This window comes from Durio zibethinus, chromosome 12 (genome assembly GCF_047325235.1).
Source record: "Durio zibethinus cultivar Kanyao isolate XHJ-2024 chromosome 12, ASM4732523v1, whole genome shotgun sequence".
In the NCBI taxonomy this organism is placed as follows: Eukaryota; Viridiplantae; Streptophyta; class Magnoliopsida; order Malvales; family Malvaceae; genus Durio; species Durio zibethinus.
This window is the reverse complement of record NC_143173.1, coordinates 3,768,633-3,782,954: the sequence shown is the minus strand read 5'-3', so window position 1 is coordinate 3,782,954 and position 14,322 is coordinate 3,768,633. Positions and strand designations below refer to the sequence as shown.

The window sequence follows — 14,322 nt, the reverse complement described above, 5'->3', positions numbered from 1 at the left end:
TTGCCATGCAATTCCATTTTAATATGGGGCTACTGAGCTTCCATCTTCAAACCATTATACCATTGTACCATAGTTCATCTTTTAATCTTCTATTAATGTCCAAAATGATATCTGAAGTATAACTGTTATTGTAAGTTAATGTGATCTACATAAAAAAATGCCATTACCTAGCCAAAATATTCCAGCCAGATATTAATATATTCACCGGACGGAATGCTTTGAACAAAAGGTTTACGCAGCAGGACTCTCCTATGGCAACAGACAACCTTGCCACCACCTGCATGCAAACATCAACCCCCACTTCGTTCAGGTTCTTTTAATGTCTTGATATCTGCATATTACAAAAATGAAAATTTAGTTCAAGCTCGTGTTGTTAGAGAAGAGCTTCACCATGGGATTTTTACCAGATGACATCACTCTTACCAAGGTTAATGTGGGGCCGTGTAACACAAGCCTCGGAGATTTTAGAGAAAGTCGAGAGCAAGGGAGGTGTAGTCGATGTGGTAGCTTATAATATTTTTTTTATTGAAAACAATTTTAGATGGGAGGAAGTTTTCTCAGCACAAGATCAAGGCAAATCGTAGAACTCGTAAAGGACTTAAATTGCATTTATAAATCGTTTTTTAAAAGATATTACTGACAGCAAAAATTGAATCTAAATCTTACAAGTGAAGTATTCAATTCTTACCAATATTGGCTAGCTCATAATACTTTGATAAAAGGTTATTATAGAATAGCAAAGATGAAACTTAGGCAGCGCCTTTTGAAAGAGATGAGCATATGGGCTGCCTCCCAAATGCTGACAAATACAACATATTGATCTCTGGTTTCTGTGAGTCTGGTATATTGGATTCAACTTCGGATATGTTCAACAACAACATGAAGAGAGTTGGAACTTTGTTACTTATGATTCATTAATCACAGAACTGTGTTTAGCAGGGAGGATGAAAGATGGCTGTAAGATTTTAGAGCCAATGGAGAGGAGTAAGGGGGTTTACAGTGGGCATATTAGTCCCTATAATAGCGTGTCGTATAGTTTATACAAGGAGAACCTTTTGGAGGAAGCATTAGAGTTCCTTTCCAAGATGCAAAATTTATTTCCTAGAGTTATTGATAGGAGCTTAAGGATATTAGAAATTTGCAATGAGGGCAAGGTTGAGGATGCAAAGAGTTTATGATGAGATGAGATGATAGGGAAAGGGGCCTCCTTGCAAATTTCTAATACCCTTAAGCTCCTATCAACAGCTTTAGGAAATAATTTTGCATCTTGGAAAGGAAATAATATTTAAGTGCATGAAATGAAACATAATAAAGTGATAATGTTTATGCATGATTTCTTTTAGAACATTTCAGTCATATTTTTATTTATTACTAATCTCCTAAAAATTAACCCCAAAATAGATAAATTTATTAATTGTGATTATTTGGATTAATTCATATATTGTAATTTTTAATGGCTCTTCTAACTAAACAAGTGGAGCCACTAAATCTTGTTAAAATCACGATAGTTCTAATAATACTTATTAGATCAAAAGCCTCAATCCGATCAATTACTAGAAGCATAATTAAATAATTAATTAATCACACAAGTGACAATAATTTAACGTGATTTGATCCAATCGACTTACGTCTAAAGATAAAAAATAAGATCTATTATTATAAAGAATTATAAATGCATCAAATCAAACATTTACAATTAATACTCATAAACCCTCTCAATCTCTTATAATCTTATGGAATATTCTCAACCAAAATAAATACATATAAATATGCACCCATGTACCATTCTTATGTGAGCCATCTCATTTTTCTCTAATCTATTTAAAAAAACTCCCATAAATATGTTAATCTCAAGTAGTTCTATAGGGTGTCTATCTAATAAAATTTTATAATTTTTTTACATCTTTTTCTCATACATAATCTTATAGAGACTACTTATTTATAATAATACTAACTTGCTTATAAAAAATCTCTTTTCTCCTAGAATTCTTTTTTTCAAGTTTTTTTATCCATCAAACAATATATAATCAATTTTAACCAAATCTCTTATGAGATTTGAGTCACTATTCCCAATAATCTCTACTTTGACTCAAATTCTATCAAATCATTCATCTTCATCCTAGACATACTTTGCTTCACTTTCAATTCATAAAAATTTTTTTTGTATCTTCATACTTCATATAAACTGATCTTCAAAATACGAACTCAAACTCTTCTATTGAATCAAGTTCTTCTAGGCTTGTCTCTTCCTATGTCTCGAATTTTCAACTCTGATATTACTTGTTAGGATTACAATAACTTTGATATTATTTTTTAAGCTAAAAGTCTCATTCAATTAAATATCTAAACTAGTGGAAGCAAAACCAAATGATTAATTAATCACATAAAAGATAATAAAAATTTAACGTAATTTGGTCTAATCAATTTACGTCTATAGATAAAAAATAAGGTCTACTCGTTGTAAAAAATTACAAACACATTAAATCAAACACTCATAATTAATACCTATAAACCCTCTAAATCTCCTCTAATCTTATAAAATATTCTTAACCAAAATAAATACATATCTATGTGCACTTATGCACTATATCTATGTAACTCATCTTATTCTCCTTTAGTCTACTCAACAATACACTTCATAAAAACTTTAATCTCCTCTAATCCTATTAGATATCTACCCAATAAAATATTATAACTTTTTTACGTTTTTTATTTATACATAATCTTGTAGAGACTATAACTATTTATAATTATAATAGCTTACCTAATAAAACCCTACAACTCTCTTACATATTTTTCTTATAAAAACTTAACCTATTTATAATCACACTAACGTACCTATCAATAGTTTTTTTTTTTAGAATTTTTTTCTCTAAATTTTTTTTTATCTATCAAGTAATATTTAAACAACTTAAAACAAATCTCTAATGAGATTTGAGTTATCATTCTCAATAAATGTTATCTTACTTCAAAAAAATTTATTTGAAAAATGACATTTTGAAATTCAAATAATTTTCATCACAAGTAATCAATCAAATAACAATTTTGGATCAAATGACTCCAAAGAAATTGAGCTTTCAAAGAGCTTTCGAACTCTGTTGTTATTTCATCCTCAAGCGCCATATTTTCTCGTGACATCGAAATTTTGAGGCATATGTTGGATAAGATAGTGCAATACAATAATCAAAGAAAACAAAAAAATCATGTTGTCTATTTTTAGCAAAAACTTTGATATTTAAGAAAGATCAAAAAAATTTCTTATTGAGTGCATCATGGATTTGAAATCAAATGAGCATCAAAGCAAATTTAGTTCAAATAGGTAGTCAGCAATTTGCCAAAAATTCAACTCGTTGTAACTAATTTGTATGAGCATCCAGAGAAGAGATCATAACAAAGGCTCATAGGCCTTCTATTCTTATATTTGAGTAGTAACAACATGGAAAAAATTTTCTAAAAAACAATTGTTACTCTCATCTTTTCGACTTCATTGTCATCTTTTTTGCACTTTTTCCTAATCAAATAAGGTTCGAATGCTGCAATAACCAAATACAAGCTGTTAATGTAATATTATGTAATATATAATGTAGTTATGTTATCAAATTTAATATTAAGAAATATAATACTATAATTAGAATAATAGTCGAAATTATGACACAATTACGACATCATATGACATAAATTGTGATGTAATTCTCTCTTAATGAGAAATTTCTACATGTAAATAGGACATCTCTGTAGAGGTAAACTAGTGAATTCAGAATAATTCTCCTTTAAGACGAGCAAACATGTATTTAGATGGCATACATGCCCACTCCAAAAACCTTAACAATGGAAATCTAGCCCAAAAAAATACATGGACTAGAAAATGCATGTGAGCCCAAAATTTGACATGTGAGAGAGATCTTATCATTTAAATTAACTGAGTTCAACCTTCGCAGTGTCATCAAGGAAAGCAACAAAACTAAAAAAAAAAAAAAAAGGAAATAAAGGGCCTGAGGTGCAGGTTTACATGTTAGGGAGGGGGGGGGGGGGGGGTGGCGAGAATCACAGCGAATTCCCGTCAAGATGTCATGCAGAAGATTTTATGGGGGGATTTGAAAGTGTCAAAAGACATCAAATGGAATAACTAATAATTTTACGGTTGATTAGTGCCGTACTTTCTAAAATTGCTTTCTATGCTGCTTTTTTTTTGACAAATAGAACGCTGCTAATAATTTTGTTACATTTTTATGTAATTTTATACAAATTTTATTCGTATGAGAATGCTTTGAAGTAATTACTCATTCAACAATATATATTAAGCATAATTATCAAAATTAGAACAGATTATTGATCCGACCAAATGAATTGGTGAATCAATGCTAAAATTAATTCGATTCTATAATTAAATTAATTTTATAATTAAATCACTTTAAATTATTGTGAACTCACGATTTATATAATAAATCAATAAATCGAATTATTTTTTTAAATCAAATTAGTTAAATAACAACTAATAAGTTTAGGTAAAATATAAAAAAAAAACTTTTTAATATTTAAAATAATCTAATTAAACTCTTATAGTACTATTTCATATAAAAAAAACTTTTTAGTATTTGAAATAATCTAATTAAACTCTTATAGTACTATTTCATCTAAATAAACCCCCCAATTCTTATGTTTTTACTATTAAAGTCCTTGCATCCTTATACTAATAAAATATATTAACATATTTTGAGATATGTGAATAATGATATTATAAAAAAACTTATACATGTATAAAAATAAGCAATTTAAGAAAAAAAGATCTAACAAAAAGTTTTATTAATAGATACAATAATTAAAAATAATTATAAAATTAATAAAAAAAATAAAATATTAATAAAAATAATTAATTATTTGATCACGATAAAAAATAATTAATAAAAGAAAATGTATATATGTAAAATTAATAAAAAAATCTACATTCATATAAAAAAATAAAAATTATTTTAATTTCCTCTTTACTAATTTTCATATAAATATAAATATAAATATTTTCTTTTTATTAATTTTATATATAGATATTTCTTTTTTATTACATAAATATTAATTAATAAATAATATTTATGTTTTAATAAATATAAATAATAATTGTTTATAATTATTTGTTACTTATTATTTATTATATTTATTAAAATATAAATATTATTTTCAACTAATAAAATATAAAATATGATTTTAATAAAATGTGAAATAATTTCATTTCTAATTAATTGTTCTATAAATTTTATATTTTAAAATTTGTAGTTTATAATGTATCTTAAATTTATAGTTTTATGGTTGAAATATTAAACTATAATTTTAGTTAAACGTTTGAATTTTAGAATTTAAAAATATTTATATTTTTTATAATATTTTTTATTGAATAATTGACCCATAAACCTAGTGATTAAATCATTAACTCGATGACCCAAAACCTTGAACAATTTAATGTTCAATCCAGTTCTGATAACTATGATATTAAGTACTCACTCTAGTTGGATGATTGGATGATGAATTTTAATTTTACAATCATTGAAAATTTGATTTGAACTAGCTAGGGAGTAAAATTCAGATCTGGCTTTTAAACAAAATCTGATAATACAATATGAAATAGATAAAAATAAAAATAAAAATAAAAATTTTAGAGTTTAAAATTTTAACAAAAATCATACATAAATTTAATAAAAAAAAAAATTGTGTTTTATGTGTCAATATAAATTATAACACAAATATAATTAAATTAATTATCAAATATAATCTAAATACATTTAAAGCAAACAATGGGAGGCTATAAGTATCTTTCATTAGTCATAAAATAAACCTGTGTAGACAGACAACATTGGAAGCAGAGAGCAAGCAGATGTCAAATTTTGAACGTCCCTGAGCATGCATAAGCAAATAAAAGTAGTTTATGATAATAACAATGACGAGCCTTAGTAATTAATTTAATATGAAGAAAAGTTCAAAGGCAACTCAGTAAAAGATAACCTTTCCACTCTTATCCAATGAAATTTGCATGACAGGAATGCAGGAAATGCCATAGAAATTTCAGGATACCTTAACAACAAAGCACAGTTATTGGGAAAATGGCTTAAAATTCAAGCCGAAATTTTTTACTCAGTGGGGACTATTGCTAAACAATAAAGAGAAAAAAAATGAGAAGAAGAAGGGATATCAGGCAAGATACAGAGACAGGGAGGTCCTAAATGAGTGTTAGATAGAATTATAAACTGGTGAGGACCTTAAAGAATGTTTGGTTATTTAACACTTGTATTATCTTACTTTTATTATAATAAAAATAGTTAATCTTATGAATCATCTTTTTTTTTGTCATTCAAGGAAAGGTTCAACCCCACGTAAGGGAGGAGGAGAGAAGGTTGAGGTTGGAACTTCAATTTTGATATTTTTTTTAAGGTTGACTTATAATAATAAATTATATTAAATTATAATAAAATATTTAATATAATAATTAAATATTAAAAATATTTAATATGATATTTAAATTATAAATATATTAATTAATTTAATATTTAAAAAATTATTTATTCATCACATTATTATTTGAAACTAATCACGTTAGATATGAATATTATATTAATTAATTAATTTATATTTTATGTATTACATTAAAAATTTTTCTTATAATTTAAAAACCTTTCACAATATTAATTTTAATATAAATTTCTCATCCTATTCATGGATAAAGATTTTATGCAAAATCACATAAATTCTTATATTTTTATTAATTATTATTTTAACGTATTATTTCATCATACAAACCTAATTATTTTTTAATGAAGTTACTTGTCATATAAATCTTAAAAAAACAATTAATCACAATAATGCCATGACCCCAAAGCAAAAATGTCAATAATAAAAATATTGTAGATGGTGATTATTTTTTAAATCAATTAATATGTTATTAAAATTAATAATTATAAATTATAAATTTAAAAATATTTAAATATATAATCTCCTCTTCAATAATCGTATATTTAGATGTGTAAGAAAATTTAAAGATAAATTAAAAAAATATATACCATAGATTTTGTCAATCTTAAATAGTGTGAAAGCAATCAAGTTTATCGCCTATGCAGGAGTAACTGTCTAGGTTGGCTCATTAACTATTAGTCCTTATCAGATGAATCGAATGAAGTCTTCTGGAAAAATACTCAAAAAGTTTTATAGACTGTAATCAATTGTGCATACAACATCATACGGAGTAAGGACAGTACCAAAACCTAAAATGACAACCAGCCAGTACATATATATAATATTTAATTTTACAGTAGAACGTCAAGGCCTTGTCTTTTCCTTGGTGAGATCTGGGCCTTCAATGGAGTCCTCATCACTACTGTGAACTCCAGCTTCTCCTCCAAGCTGATCTCATCTCCATCCATGGCTTTCCATTCAAATTTCCAAACCAAATTTGCAACAAAATATTCCAGATGAAGCAGGGCTAAACCAAGTCCAGGACAAATTCTTCTGCCAACTCCAAAAGGCATCATCTTAATCTCCCTGCTCCCTGTTAAATCGAAAACTTGCCCACTACTATCATCACTTCTCAAGAACCTTTCAGGCTTAAATGCCATTGGATCCTCCCACACTTTTGGATCCCACCCCATATCTGCCACCATGAAATTGATAGATCCTTTCTTGGGGACCAAGAATCCTCCCAGGACGGTGTCTTCTGTCACACAATGAGGCACCACAAAGTGGGTTGGTGGATGCCTTCTTAGCCCTTCCAAAATCACTGCTTTCAAATATGGCATCTTTTGCAAATCGTCTTCTTTGATTTCTTCCTCGCCATCTCCCACAACTCCTTTGATTTCAAGCAACAATTTATCTTGAATATACGGGTGTTTCACCAAATTTGCCATAACCCACTGCAAAGCCGTGGAGGTAGTATCAGTGCCAGTATTAAGAAACTCAGAGGCCAAACTCACAATTTCTCCTTCATCAAGTTTCCTTTTCTCCTCAGGTAATTCCAAATCCAACAAAGTATCAACATATGCCAAAACGTAATCATCACTTTCCTTCTTGCTCAATCTCTCATCTTTAGCTTTCTTTCTTGCTCTTATCAAAGGAATCAAAGCATCCTCTCGATCCTTGCATAGCCGAAAAAACTGCTTCCACTGCTTACGAAGCAAAACCTTGGTCACTCTAGGCCAAAAGTTTAGTATATTGAATCTTCCAAAACTTAACATCACCCTTTGCTGAACAGCTTCGATCTCTTTGATTTGATCCTGACTAAGCTTGTCACCAAAACACATCAAAACCAGCAAACAAAACATAGCATATCGAAACTGAGCCAAAACCTGAACTGATTCTCCACTTTTAGCATTTGATTCTAAACTATCAAAAAGAATTTCCAAAACCCATTTACGTGCATGAGAATACGACTTTACACGCGAAGGATGGAAGATTTCTGACGTCAGGTTCCGCCGCAAAATCCGCCAGGTCGGGCCATAGGAGGCGGAGCTGATGGTATGTTGATTGCTATTCATGATCTTGGTAGTCGGAAGAGCTTTGGGGCGGTTTGAAAAGAGTGAACCGTTTTGGATTAAAGCCTGGTGAGCAAGGGAACGATCGAAGATAAAGATGGAGGGACGAGGACCAAGGTGGAGAGTGACCATGGGACCAACCTTTAGATGGAGGTTGCGGATGATTTGTTCGATTTGGAGAAAAGATTTGCGGAGCCATAAGATGTTGCCGATGATAGGGAAAGTGAAAGGGCCAGGGGGGAGAGTGTGGGGAAGCTTTTTGGAAGAGGAGAAGAGGTTGACGAAGGCTTTGAGAAGAAGAGAAATGGAGACTGTGAGAAGGATGAGAAACCAAGTTTCCATTGTTTGGGTGAAGACGTGACAAGAAAAACTTCGAGTTTATAGTGGTGTCTCCTGTTTCTTTTGACCGCTATCCCAATTTTCAATGTTTACAATTATATGCTTTTTGTCACAAAAAAAAAGTTGTTTGCTTTTAAAATAATTTAGATTTTTATAAGATACAGAGTATCAGAACTTGATTCTATATTTAATAAGATAAGGTGCCAGGTTAACGAATGCTAAGACACATTGAGGTCTCGGTTTCTAATCTTCCCTTCCTTAATTCTGATACTAAAACAAGGAACAATGAGGTTAGTCAAGTGAAATTAAGTTTTATACTCTTTGTCTCAAAATATTTAAGTTCTATTGATTTTTATAGACTTTGAGATAAAAAATTTTAATTTTAATATTAAAATATATTAAAATTAAATTTTCATAATTTTTAATATTAAAAAATAAAAAAAAATGTAAAATATAATTTTAAAATATAGAAAAAATGAGTTTTATATATTAAAAATTTTATAATTTTAGGATATTCCAAAAAAGAAAGATGAAACAAATAAGATTGAGGGAATCTATTTTATTATATTCTCAAATTTTATAAATCTTATAAAAATATAAAAAATTTATAGGTTTGTTTTGTTAAAAAATGATTTTCGGATTTTTGAAAAATATTTACATTTTTTGCTATTTGGATGAGTTAATCAAAAATATTTTTCATTATTTGGTTGTTTTTTGAAAAATTTGTTTTTTTCAAATAATATTAATATAATTATTAAAATATTAAAAATTATTTATTATTAAAATATATTGAAATTATTTATTATTAAAATTATTAATATTAAAAAATAATTCTATTTTAATAATAATATGTAATATTAAAATCTTATGTTAATATAAAAAATACTTAAAATAAAACTCTTTATTATTCTTTATATTGTTTATTAATATATTAATATATTATTTATTAATAATATTTACTAATATATTATATTAATAGTATATTATTTATTCATATATTATTATAATATTTATTAATTAAATTAAAATATTTATTATTATAATTTTATTAATATAATATTATTTATAAATAAAATTATGCTTAAAAGTATTAGTAAATAGTTATACTCATAAATAGCTTTTTTTGAAAAATATCTTCCCTTTTTCAAATCTGTAACATAATTTTAAAAAAATGATTTTATTTTTCATTAACTAATAAGTCATTTTTTGTTAACTAATCAATTTCTTATTAAACAAATATCTAAAAATATAAAAATTATTTTTTAAAGATTATTTTTCGCGAAACAAACAAAACCTAAATTTAATTAGTTTTACTTGTGTAAAGTCGATGTCTTTTCTATATATTTATAACATATACTAAAATTACACAAGATAAATAATAATGAAAAATAATTGAATGTGGGAGAAGAAAAGAGAAATATAAGGAAACCATAATGATAATAAAATAAAATAGTTTCATATTATTTACATTTACTAATTTATTTTTTTATTTGAATTTAAATTTCTCTATTTTTTAACCAATAAAATATTGACTTAGTAATAAAGAGTACATCTTAAAATCTCAAGGTTTTAACTTCATGTCTCGTTATATGCAAGTTTGATTAAATTTTACAATGAATTTGTTTAATTATATTATAATTTGTTAATTTATTTATTTGTTTTATTATTAAATAATTTTTTATATATGGATATAATATTTTATTATAATTGTAATTTGTATTTATAATTTTATAAAAAAATTCTCTTTCTTTTAATATTTATTTATAACTTATTTAAATTTATGATTAAATTCGCATTTGAACATTGTTGGACCTTTGGATAAAACATTAATGAAATAATGTTAAAATATCAACAATACCTTGATAAATTGATTTAGTTAATAATAATAAAATCTACAACAGACAATAAATAATATTAGCAAAATGAAAAATCAAAATTTAAGTGAAAAATCTTTTAAAATAGAGAAAAAAATCACGAAATAAATTTCAAAAAAATCCATAAATTGTAAGAATACAGTATATCTTAATCTTTTTGTCTAAAACTTAAGATTCACAACAACTGAAATAATATAAAAAATTCTCTCTTTAAAAATACACCTCCAAATCTCTTCTAAATTAGATAATAAAGTATTATAATTTTTTATAATTGAAATATACTTCAACCCCAACAATTCTTTTTTTATTATTATTTTATTTTATTCGATCCACATGCACCTTGAGGTTATCTTCAGTGACGCAGTCGATGCCAAAATTTTTTATTTCCTTCACATAGAAATGAAACAGCCAATGGCCACTTAATCAAAATTGGGGGCTCCAACTTTTGCAAACATTTAATTTAATGAATAAAAAAAGGCTGAATTTCCTGAAAAAAATTGAATTTGGGGAAATGGTGGGTGGGGATAAGAAGGTATCCCTATCCTGGAATTAAAAAAAAAAAGAATTTGGGGATGGTGGATGGGGTTAAGAATGTGTAGCCCCCGTGAGTTTGTTGGATATTTTAATTGATTAGATTACTTTTTTAGGTCATGTTTGATTTATAGAATTGAATGATAATTATCTTAATTAAATTTAATTTATATAAAAAAAATTATAAAGAAAAATAATTATTTTTTTAGTATAAGATAATTTAATTATTTTAAAGTAAAAAAGTTATTTTTAATTTGTGAGATTAAATTTTTATTTTTTATTATATCGTTAAAAATTATATCAATAATTTAAATTATATAAACTTTTAAAAAAATAATTTTGATTAATGAATAAATTATTTAATTTTAATATTTATATATATTAAATACAATATAAAATGATATTATTTAATTTAATCTTATTATAATATCATCTTATTTTATCTTATTATAATATTTTTGTACCAAACACATCTTTAGTGTTGAATATAAATTATTTTAATTTGTTATATTCATTATTTATTAATTTAATTAATAAATTATAAGATATTTTATTATTATTTTTTCTAATGAAAGAATGAGCCAATCAGTCTTAATACAATGTTGAGCACATATTAATCTCAACCAATAATTGTGAATACTGAGATCATTTCTCTAAGAAACTCTAATTCAACAATTATCCAACGTTAACAAGCTACTTAACATGTGGTGTTGCTAAACCATCTCTATTCAACACACCTATTAATGAAGATGGAGGTTGCCGAAGCCAACCCAATCCAGCCATGCTATCACCATTTTCGAATGCGTTGCCGCCCAGTCTGCCGCCTTATTGGCTTGTCTCCTAATCAAAACCAGCTTTTTTTCCTGTATTAGCTCTCATAGCTGCAAGACATCCTTTACCACAGGCCTCAACTTGCAATCCTGCCTACCCTTTGTTCTATCCATGTTATTAAACAAGATTTCAGAATCTGTTTCAACAACAACCCTATGATATTTCCTTTCAACTATTAGCTTAACTCCAGCTTTCAGAGCTAATCCTTCTGTTAACAGTGCAGAATCGGACTTTACTGTCTTTCCTATATCATCAATAAGCTCACCCTTATCATTTCTTATTACTACTCCTATCCCTGCTTTTCTTGTCCTATCATGCACCATCGCAGTTCATTTTCAACCAACCTGTGTCTGGATAATTCCATTTTTCTTGATAATCATTACCTCTTCCAATTCTATTTGCTTCTGAGACCTCCCTCACATCCTGATTTCTACAAACCTCAAAAACAGCATTTTTTGTTCTTAGAATAGCAAATTTAACTGCCAAGTCTTTCTTCCCTACTGTCTCATCGCACCTTGATTTATAGATATGGCCACTGCAGCTTTCATATACGCCCTCCCTTCTTTAATTTTATTTACTTTCTCTAAGGTTTCCCTAATCAAGCGTAAAGATATGGAATCTGGTCAAAATTTGATTATAAAATAATTTATTTATTTATATAAATAAATTTTAATATGTTTAAATTTATTTATTTAATTAAATTTTAAACTATTATTTATGATTATTTATTAAATTTAATAAATAAATATAAATTAAATTTATTCATATATTATTCGTCAAATATTTATTTCATTAACGCTCTTAATTGCTTTTAATGAGGTTATGTGCGGGCAGTAGGGTATAAGCTATCATTTATATTTGTTCAATTAATACATAATAATGTATCCTGCAGGGCAAAAATCAACCTTTAGGGTCGAAAGTATAGACAAATTTAAAATTTAGGATTTTATTCACCAATAATCCTTATATAAGATCTCTTTTTAATTTTCACCTGCTAAAGGGGAGTCCTATTGTGTAAATCTTTTGTTGAAAGCATTGTCCAGGGAATATATTATATCTGGCTGAAATATTTTGGCTAGTTAGTGGCATATTTTTTTTATGTACATTGTACTAATAGTACTTGCTTATAAATGACATCACCCCACTTTTGTGGCTTGATTTATTGTAGAAGTTGTAATCTTGCAAATATAGTTGTGTTTCAGATATCATTTTGGACATCAATAGAAGATTAAAAAATGAAGTATGGTACTATGGTATAATGGTTTGAAGATGGAAGCTCAGTGGCCCCATATTAAAATGGAACTGCATGGCAAATCTATTGAAGTCCAACCTGGTTTTCCTTCCGACGCTAATATTAAAAGGAACTACAATTGAACTATGCTCTGTCCACTATTTGGGTTGGTAATGGTAATCACTCGTGATAAATATTGTAGACACTCAATCTGTTCAGGGTCTATTTTTTAATTAGTTAAAAAAATTAAAATGAAAAAAATGGAATAGGGTGATTAAATTTGTAAAAAATTGGGTTAAAGAGTTTGAGGCAGATTGGAAGAAATTGAATAAGACTAAAGTTCAGATGGAGGACCATGGTGGAGAGTGACCATGGGACCAACCTTTAGATGGAGGTTGCGGATGATTTGTTCGATTTGGAGCAGAGATTTGCGCAGCCATATGATGTTGCCGATGATAGGGAAAGTGAAAGGGCCAGGGGGTAGAGTATGGGGAAGCTTTTTGGGAGAGGAGAAGAGGTTGAAGAAGGCTTTGAGAAGAAGAGAAATGGAGATTGTAAGAAGGATCAGAAACCAAGTTTCCATTGTTTGGGTGAAACTGTGACAAGAAAAACTTTAGTTTTCAGTTTATAGCGGTGTCTCATGTTTTCTTTCGACCACTATCCCAATTTTCAATGTTCACAATTATTTGCTTTTAAAATAATTTTGATTTTTATAAGATAAAGCGTATCCTGACTTGATTCTATATTTTATAAAACAAGGGTAGTCCAATGACATTAAGTCTTATCTGTTTTATTATATTCTCGAAATTTTATAAATCTTATAAAAAGATATAAAAAAAATGTATAAATTTCAATTAGTTTTACTTGTGTAAAGTGGATGTCTTTTCTATATATTTATAACATATACTAAAATTACATAAGATAAATAATAATGAAAAATAATTGAATGTGGGAGAAGAAAATAGAAATATAAGGAAACCATAATGATAATAAAATAAAATAGTTTGAT

The 14,322-nt window shown here is 27.1% G+C and overlaps 1 pseudogene; it reads right to left on the bottom strand.

Moving 5' to 3' along the window:
• Positions 1 to 7,161: 7,161 nt before the first annotated feature.
• LOC111296457 (cytochrome P450 89A2 pseudogene) lies at positions 7,162 to 9,033 on the bottom strand (annotated as a pseudogene).
• Between the last annotated feature and the right edge of the window lie 5,289 nt (positions 9,034 to 14,322).